A 9,052-nucleotide genomic window follows, 5' to 3' on the forward strand; every position below is an offset into this window, starting at 1 on the left:
GGGACGCGTCGCGTGGGCTACTGGGAGTGGTAGTTCCAGGGGCGCGCTTCCGGTTGGACCGGAAGCGCGTTCTTGGCCAAGTCCTGAAGCGGCACATGTCACAAGTTCCGCCTCCTAGGGATTTACTGGGACAGCAGTGTCCGAGGCCTTGGCGAGGTGGGCTATACCGTCCTAGACGCGGACCGCGCCGGCAAGGGGGTGGGGAAGCTCGGTAAATCGCCGCCCGGCGAGCCTCAGTTTGCCTGTCCGTAAAATGGCAGCTCACGGTAGCCGCACTTTGTGGTAACTTCGTTGAAGTCTGTTGAAGCGCTTTCCTTTTCATTCAGTAGTTGAAGAGTTGTAAGGGAAGGGCTGTTATGTACCCTTTTCGGTCAAGGAACCTAATTTTGAGCTTCGGCTCACGTATGAAGCCGTACCCCTTGTTACGAATAGAATTTGAGGAGGAACCCTTGCCCAGAGGATTCTGGCCCTCCTGGCCCCTACTCTTTCCTCCCCATTCGCCTCGCCTGTTAATTTGTCCACCCACGTTTCTATTGTTTAGTTGCAACAACAGTAAGATGGTCTGGAGAAGGAAATAGCAACCCACTCCAGTGTTCTTGACTGGAGAATCCCACGACGGGGGAGCCTGGTGGGCTGCCATCCATGGGGTCACACAGAGTCGGACACGACTGAAGTGACTTAGCAGTAGCGGCAGCAAGATAGTCAGAGTGAGTGACGGGTTGGAGAGAGCCTGGGGGCATCAGAAAGGCTCTGCTGTGAGCCAGGGCATGGGTCTGAGCAGAGGAGCCACAGGCCCTGGCCTCATTAAAGGATCACTCACTCTGGCTTTTGTGAGGAGAATAGGCTCAAGAGGGTGAGGGAAGGACCGTGATGACTTTTGAACCAATGCAATAATCAAGGTGGATGGGGATCAGTGGTCAGATTGTGGACAGGTTAGTATTTTAAGGGTAGCGCCAACAGGCAGGGGGTTCAAGTTTGTGCATCATGGACTGCAGTCCAGCCCCTAATATGGAGAACAAGGCGTGGAGAAGGCCTCTCAACGCAGAGCTGTTTACCGAGGGTGAGTGGAGAATGTGTTACAGGTGTGTGATGAAACTGCTTCCCTTTTGTCCAGGCCCCCTCCTATTTCGGTTACGGGAGCTTGCTGGATGGTGCCCTGCTCTCTCTGAGTGATGGGGTGGCCAAGACTGGGCCACACAGCCGTTTTGGATGCCTCTGTTACAGAAGTCTGGGCTGTGTCTGAGCTGTTACTGAGGTTTCTGAATGGGAAAAGACCAGAGCGGTAGTAGAATCTATGCTCTCCGTGGACATGCTCCCTCTGAGAGATGTCCAAAATGTGATCACCCCATGGCAAGTGAAGGGCTCCAGCTGGTTCCATTTCGTCATAGCCAGATGAAAATGAAAAGTAAAGGGAGGGTGACTCAAGGACACCTTATTTGGAAAAAGTAGGGCATTTTATCGGAGAAGGCAATGGCACCCCACTCCAATACTCTTGCCTGGAAAATCCCACGGACGGAGGAGCCTGGTAGGCTGCAGTCCCTGGGGTCACTACGAGTTGGACGGACTTCACTTTCACTTTTCACTTTCATGCATTGGAGGAGGAAATGGCAACCCACTCCAGTGTTCTTGCCTGGAGAATCCCAGGGACGGGGGAGCCTGGTGGGCTGCCATCTATGGGGTTGCACAGACTCGGACACAACTGAAGCGACTTAGCAGCAGCAGCAGGGCATTTTATGAGCTGAGTTGTAGGGTCACCAACAATAAAATAACTAGTACAAGTCATCTAGACTCGAAGTTATTAGTTTGGTGCAAAAGCAATTGCAGTTTTTGCTTGTTCAAATTTGCCGTTTGATACTGTTTTTGTTGTTTTGTTCAGTTGCTAAGTCAAGTCTGACTCTTTGCAATCCCATGGACTGCAGCACGCCTGGCTCCCCTGTCCTTCACTTTTTCCTGGAGTTTGCTCAAATATTGATATTGGAATACATTCTAAATAAATGTGGTTATGTTATATATAATTTGAATGCACATTTCTCATTTTTTTTTTGGTAATGATATTACTTGCTGTTGATTTTATATTTATTTTAGACTGAGAAAGATTTAGGGCAGGAAGAGAAGAGGGTAACAGAGGATGACATGGTTGGATGGCGTCACCAACTCAATGAATGTAAGTTTGACCAAACTCCAGGAGATAGTGAAAGACAGGGAAGCCTGGCATGCTGTAGTCCATGATGTCGCAAAATGTTTGACACAACTTTGCAACTGAACAACAACAACAGTGGAAATGATGTTAGACAAAAAGCAAATTCCAGAAATTTTCTTATTTGAGTTCAAAATGGATCATAAAGCAGCGGAGACAACTCGCAACATCAACAATGCATCTGGCCCAGGAACTGCTAATGAACATACAATGGTGGTTCAAGAAGTTTCGCAAAGGAGACAGGGCTTTGAAGATGAGTGTAGTGGCTGACCATCAGAAGTTGACACCAAAAAAAAAAAAGAAGTTGACACCAACTGAGAGCATCATCGAAGCTGATTCTTTACAACTACATGAGACGTTGCCAAAGAACTCAACGTCAACCATTCTATGGTTGTTTGGCATTTGGAGCAAATTGGAAATGTGAAAAACATCCATCAGTGGATGCCTCATGAGCTGACAAAAAAAAAAAAATGTTGTTTTGTAGTGTCCTCTTATTCTGTGCAACAGTGAACCATTTCTTGATTGGATTGTGACATGCAATGAAAAGTGGATTTTATATGATAACCAGCAATGACCAGCTCAATGGTTGGACTGAAAAGCCCCAAAGCACTTCCCAAAGGCAAACTTGCACCAAAAAAGGGTCATGGTCACTATTTGGTGGTCTACTGTTGGCCTGATCCACTACAGCTTTCTGAATCCTGGTGAAATCATTACATCTGAGAAGTATGCTCAGCAAATGTATGAAACACACCAAAAACTGCAACACCTGTAGCCAGCATTAGTCAACAGAAAAGGTTCAGTTGTCTATGACAATGCCTGACCAAACATGAGATAACCAAGGCTTCAAAAATTGAATGAATTGGGCTACAGAGTTTTGCCCCATCATTTGTATTCACCTGACCTCTGGCCAATCAGCTACCCCTTCTTCAAGCATCTTGAGAACTTTTTGCAGGAAAACCACTTCCACAAACAGCAGGATGCAGAAAATGCTTTCCAAGAGTGCATTGACTCCTAAAGTGCGGATTTTTATATTATAAGAATAAGCAAACTTTTCTCATTGGCAAAATCTTGATTGTAATGTTTCCTATTTGGATTAATAAAGATGTTTTGAGCCCAGTATAATGATTTAAAATTCATGGTCCGAAACTGCAAGTACATTTGCACCAATGTAATACCTCATGCTCTCAAACCCTAGGATTAACTCATTTTCTCCAGCTAATATTCTAAAAGTCACAAAGGTCAGCACTTGGGATTCTGAGTACCCCTCCTTGCCCCCAGGTGAAAGTCAAGATGTTTCTCTATAGCTGGTGACCATGCAGAGGCTCCCCTTTCACAGGTCTGCTTTGCCACCAGTTCAACATTCAGCATCCAATTTCTCCTGTCCCTGGAATTTAATGTTAGATGTCTGCTCCTTTTTCTTTTAAGAAAAATATGTAAGACAAAAATTTGTAAGAGATTCAATGAAACCTGTGAAAAGACTCCTAAGCTGAATAAAAAAAATGAAAAAGAACATCAACCTACAGGCCTAAACCCCTTTGTTCCCCTCTCTTCATTGGAAAAGACTCTGATTCTGGGAAAGATTGAGGGTAGAAAGAGAAGGAGATAGAGGATGAGATGGTTGGATACAATCACCAACTTGAGCAAACTCCAGGAAATAGTGAAGGACAAGGAAGCCTGGCATGCTGCAGTCCATGGGGTCACAAAGAGTTGGACACAACGTAGCTACTGAAAAACATTCCCCTCTGGAATAGAAACCCCCCTTCTTCCAGGGGAGCCACTGTCCTGAATGAGATGTGAATCACGCCATGTGTTTCCTGAAAGTTTACAATGTGTTGTTTCATAACAATACAAAGCACTTTTTGCATTCATATAAAAGCATCGAATTTCATCTACAACTTGCATTTTTTGCTCCATAAATTTATCATTACAAGATTTATCCTTTTGGCTTTGTGTAGGGTTTTTTGTTGCTGTTGTTTGTTTTGCCAGGTTACCTGTCGGAATCTTAGTTCCCCAACCAGGGACTAAACCCAGCCCCCTGCAGTGGAAGCATGGATTCCTAAGCACTAGACCTCCAGGAGAGTCCAAAAATTTATCCTTTTTGATATGTGAGACTCAATTTCATTTATTTTCGCTGCTGTATAGTTTCCCATTGAATGACTATACCACAATTTGTTTATCCTTTGGACTTTTGATGGCCACTTAAGTTCATTGAAAAATACTCATTAAAACAACACCCTAGAGTCCATGCTCCACAAAAGAAGCCACCATGATAGGAAGCCCATGCACTGCAACTAGAGGAAAGCTCGCACAGCAATGAAAACCCAGCACAGCCAGAAACAATTTTTTTAAGCAAAGATGTCGTCATGAGTGAGTTTATGCTAAGTTGCTTCAGTCGTGACTGACTCTGTGACCCCATAGACTGTAGCTTGCCAGGCTCCTTTCTCCATGGGATTTTCCAGACAAGAATAGTGGAGTGGGTTGCTATTTTCTCCTTCAGGCGGTCTTCCCAACCCAGGGGCTGAAACCACGTCTCTCATATCTCCTGCATTGGCAGATGGGTTCTTTACCACTAGTGCCACACGGGAAGTTTTCATGCCTTTTGATCGGGTAAAAGGAAACTGGGGAGAAAAGGGGTACACATTTTATGAAAGAAAAAGGAAAACAGTCTTATTTTTCATTTGGATTTGCAGGTGAGGGAAATGGTAATTGACATTTTATGAACACTTTAAAGCTTTCTTACTTCAGACAGAAGAGTAGTTTTCAGTATGACAATCACAAATATGATCCTTTATAGTCTCTAAATAACACCTTAAAAGAAAAACTAGAGCTTGCATCATGAGAGCATTCCGATCAGACACATTTCATAACAACCACTGTTATAAGGCTTACTAGATTTGAAATCTTTCACTCATGTGTGAACCAGCCAAATCTTTCACCTGTTATGTGTAAAAAAAGATGTCACCAGCTATATTTTTCCCTAACATAAGAATTCTTATTGTCTGCTGTTTTCAGCATCAGAGTTTTTCCAAAAGAAAAGATGCCCTTGGCTTGAAACTTTTTCTCAGCTTCAGATCCATCATGCAAGCCCCAACTTATCTGAATCAATCAATCCCTCTTAAAAGAGCAAAGGCAGGTGTCTCAGCCTTGGTTAGATTCTTGCTCCACTGGATGTTCACATGCATTACTGAAAATAAGTCCAGCTCAAGTAGGGGAATGGTGAACAGTCTCATCTTGTACACTTGGCTGCTGTACCCTGAGCATGCCACCTGGTTGGCCTCTATCAGTGTTCACCATATGGCAAATTCAGTCATGTGCGCAGACGTCAATTTTTAATGTACTCATGCTCAGTGGCATCTGACTCTTTGCAACCCCACAGACTGTTGCCTGCCAGGCTCCTCCGTTAGTGGGATTTTCCAGGCAAGAATATTGGAGTGGGTTGCAGTTTCCTACTCCAAGGGGTCTTCACCACCCAGGGATCAAACCCGCATCTCTTGCATTGCAGGCGGATTCTTTACCACTGAGCCACTCCAGTACTTTGGCCACCTCATGCGAAGAGTTGACTCATTGGAAAAGACTCTGATGCTGGGAGGGATTGGGGGCAGGAGGAGAAGGGGACGACAGAGGATGAGATGGCTGGATGGCATCACTGACTCGATGGACGTGAGTCTGAGTGAACTCCGGGAGTTGGTGATGGACAGGGAGGCCTGGCGTGCTGCGATTCATGGGGTTGCAAAGAGTCGGACACGACTGAGCGCCTCAACTGAGCCAACAAAGCCAATGAAGCTTTGCATACTATGTGCAGGTGCTAAATCGCTTCAGTCCTGTCCCATTCTTTGCGGGTCCCTGGACTGTAGCCCCCAAGGTTTCTCTGTCCAAGGCATTCTTCTGACAAGAATACTGGAGTGGGTTGCCATTTCCTTCTCCAAAGGATCTTCCCCACCCAGGGATCAAACCCGCGACTCTTGCATTGTCAGGCACATTCTTTACCACTAGCGCCACCTGGGTGAATGCTGCTGCTGCTGCTAAGACTCCAGTCGTGTCCCTGCTCTGTGCGACTCCACAGACGTCAGCCCACAAGGCTTCTCTGTCCCTGTGATTCTCCAGGCAAGATCACTGGAGTGGGTTGCCATATCCTTCTCCAATGCATGAAAGTGAAAAGTGAAAGTGAAGTCGCTCAGTCATGTACTACTCGTAGCGATCCCAGGGACTGCAGCCTACCAGGCTCCTCCATCCATGGGATTTTCCAGGCAAGAGTACTGGAGTGGGGTGCCATCGCCTTCTCCCACCTGGGTGAATACTATGAATACTATGCTGCTATTGCATTTCTTTTCCATAGGGATGGTCTTGATCCCTGTCTCCTGTACAATGTCACGAACCTCTGTCCATAGTTCATCAGGCACTCTATCTATCAGATCAAAATGGCTGTCTGGGGAGGCCTTACAAATAGCTGTGAAAAGAAGAGAAGTGAAAAGCAAAGGAGAAAAGGAAAGATATAAGCATCTGAATGCAGAGTTCCAAAGAATAGCAAGGAGAGATAAGAAAGCCTTCCTCAGCAATCAATGCAAAGAAATAGAGGAAAACAACAGAATGGGAAAGACTAGAGATCTCTTCAAGAAAATTAGAGATACCAAGAGAATATTTCATGCAAAAATGGGCTCGGTAAAGGACAGAAATGGTATGGACCTAACAGAAGCAGAAGATATTCAGAAGAGGTGGCAAGAATACACAGAAGAACTGTACAAAAAAGATCTTCACAACCCAGATAATCACGGTGGTGTGATCACTCATCTAGAGCCAGACATTCTGGAATGTGAAGTCAAGTGGGCCTTAGAAAGCATCACTATGAACAAAGCTAGTGGAGGTGATGCAATTCCAGTTGAGCTATTTCAAATCCTGAAAGATGATTCTGCGAAAGTGCTGCACTCAATATGCCAGCAAATTTGGAAAACTCAGCAATGGCCACAAGACTGGAAAAGGTCAGTTTTCATTCCAATCCCAAAGAAAGGCAATGCCAAAGAATGCTCAAACTACCACACAATTGCACTCATCTCACACGCTAGTAAAGTAATGCTCAAAATTCTCCAAGCCAGACTTCAGCACTACGTGAACCATGAACTTCCAGATGTCCAAGCTGGTTTTAGAAAAGGCAGAGGAACCAGAGACCAAATTGCCAACATCCGCTGGATCATGGAAAAAGCAAGAGAGTTCCAGAAAAACATCTATTTCTGCTTTATTGACTATGCCAAAGCCTTTGACTGTGTGGATCACAATAAACTGTGGAAACTTCTGAAAGAGATGGGAATACCAGACCACCTGACCTGCCTCTTGAGAAACCTATATGCAGGTCAGGAAGCAACAGTTAGAACTGGACATGGAACAAGAGACTGGCTCCAAATAGGAAAAGGAGTACGTCAAGGCTGTATATTGTCACCCTGCTTATTTCACTTATATGCAGAGTACATCATGAGAAACGCTGGGCTGGAAGAAGCACAAGCTGCAATCAAGATTGCTGGGAGAAATTCAATAACCTCAGATATGCAGATGACACCACCCTTATGGCAGAAAGTGAAGAGGAACTAAAAAGTCTCTTAATGACAGTGAAAGAGGAGAGTGAAAAAGTTGGCTTAAAGCTCAACATTCAGAAAATGAAGATCATGGCATCTGGACCCATCATTTCATGGTAAATAGATGGGGAAACAGAGGAAACAGTGTCAGACTTTATTTTGGGGGGCTCTAAAATCACTGCAGATGGTGATTGCAGCCATGAAACTAAAAGACGCTTTCTCCTTGGAAGGAAAGTTATGACCATCCTAGATAGCATATTCAAAAGCAGAGACATTACTTTGCCAACAAAGGTCTGTCTAGTCAAGGCTATGGTTTTTTGTGGCCATGTATGGGTGTGAGAGTTGGACTGTGAAGAAACCTGAGCGCTGAATAATTGATGCTTTTGAAGTGTGGTATTGGAGAAGACTGTTGAGAGTCCTTTGGACTGCAAGGAGATCCAACCAGTCCATTTTAAAGATCAGTCCTCGGTGTTCTTTGGAAGGACTGACGCTAAAGCTGAAACTCCACCTCATGCGAAGAGTTGACTCATTGGAAAAGACTGATGCTGGGAGGGATTGGGGGCAGGAGGAGAAGGGGACGACAGAGGATGAGATGGCTGGATGGAATCACCAACTCAATGGACGTGAATTTGGGCAAACTCCGGGAGTTGGTGATGGACAGGGAGGCCTGGCGTGCTGCAATTCATGGCGTCGCAAAGAGTCGGATACGACTGAGCGACTGAACTGAACTGATGCTGCTATTGAAACGCACAGTTCTGACCATTACGAAGCAGTGCGTAAAGCAGTTTTCAAATATCCATGTTTCTTATAACCCTGTACTAAATACTGGCACCTACTGAGCGCCGGGCTACAATCACAAGGCGCCTCACCGCAGCGGCGGCACGGAATATTTATGATGGGGACACAGAGGTGTTAGGACTCGAATTCAGGTACCAGAGGAATCCCACGGGCGGGAATAGACGCCCAGGGAAACCGCGAGTGGCCCTGGGCGATGCAGGTCCGCGCCCTCCGCGCAGGCGCACTCCCAGAGCAACGCGGTCGCAACCTCCCGCTCCAGTCCTAGGAGTGAGGCTCAGCGGGGTTCGAACATCTCAGCCTCCGTCCCAGGAGGGGTGGGACGAGCTGAGAAACGACCGGAGGTGAGAGCACCACCCTCTGGGAGTTGTAGTTCGGCGCCCGTCCAGCTAGGCGCAATCTCGGCCAGCAGCGGGCGTGGCCTTCGTCCTGCCACTCCTCCAAGGAGTGCGGAACGAGAGGATTCCTGGGTGGAAAACAAGGCGGAGCCAAGATT

General features: G+C 46.0%; 1 long non-coding RNA gene across 1 annotated transcript; it reads left to right on the plus strand.

Annotated features, from left to right (window-relative positions):
• Positions 1-6: 6 nt before the first annotated feature.
• Positions 7-3,316, plus strand: LOC147354865 (uncharacterized). Its single transcript, XR_015146690.1, has 2 exons — positions 7-156; positions 2,086-3,316. It is a non-coding gene; the product is annotated as an uncharacterized LOC147354865 (long non-coding RNA).
• Positions 3,317-9,052: the final 5,736 nt, after the last annotated feature.

This window comes from Bos grunniens, chromosome 18 (genome assembly GCF_055505025.1).
Source record: "Bos grunniens cultivar Pamir isolate PY7600 chromosome 18, Bosgru_T2T1.0, whole genome shotgun sequence".
Classification (NCBI taxonomy): domain Eukaryota; kingdom Metazoa; phylum Chordata; class Mammalia; order Artiodactyla; family Bovidae; genus Bos; species Bos grunniens.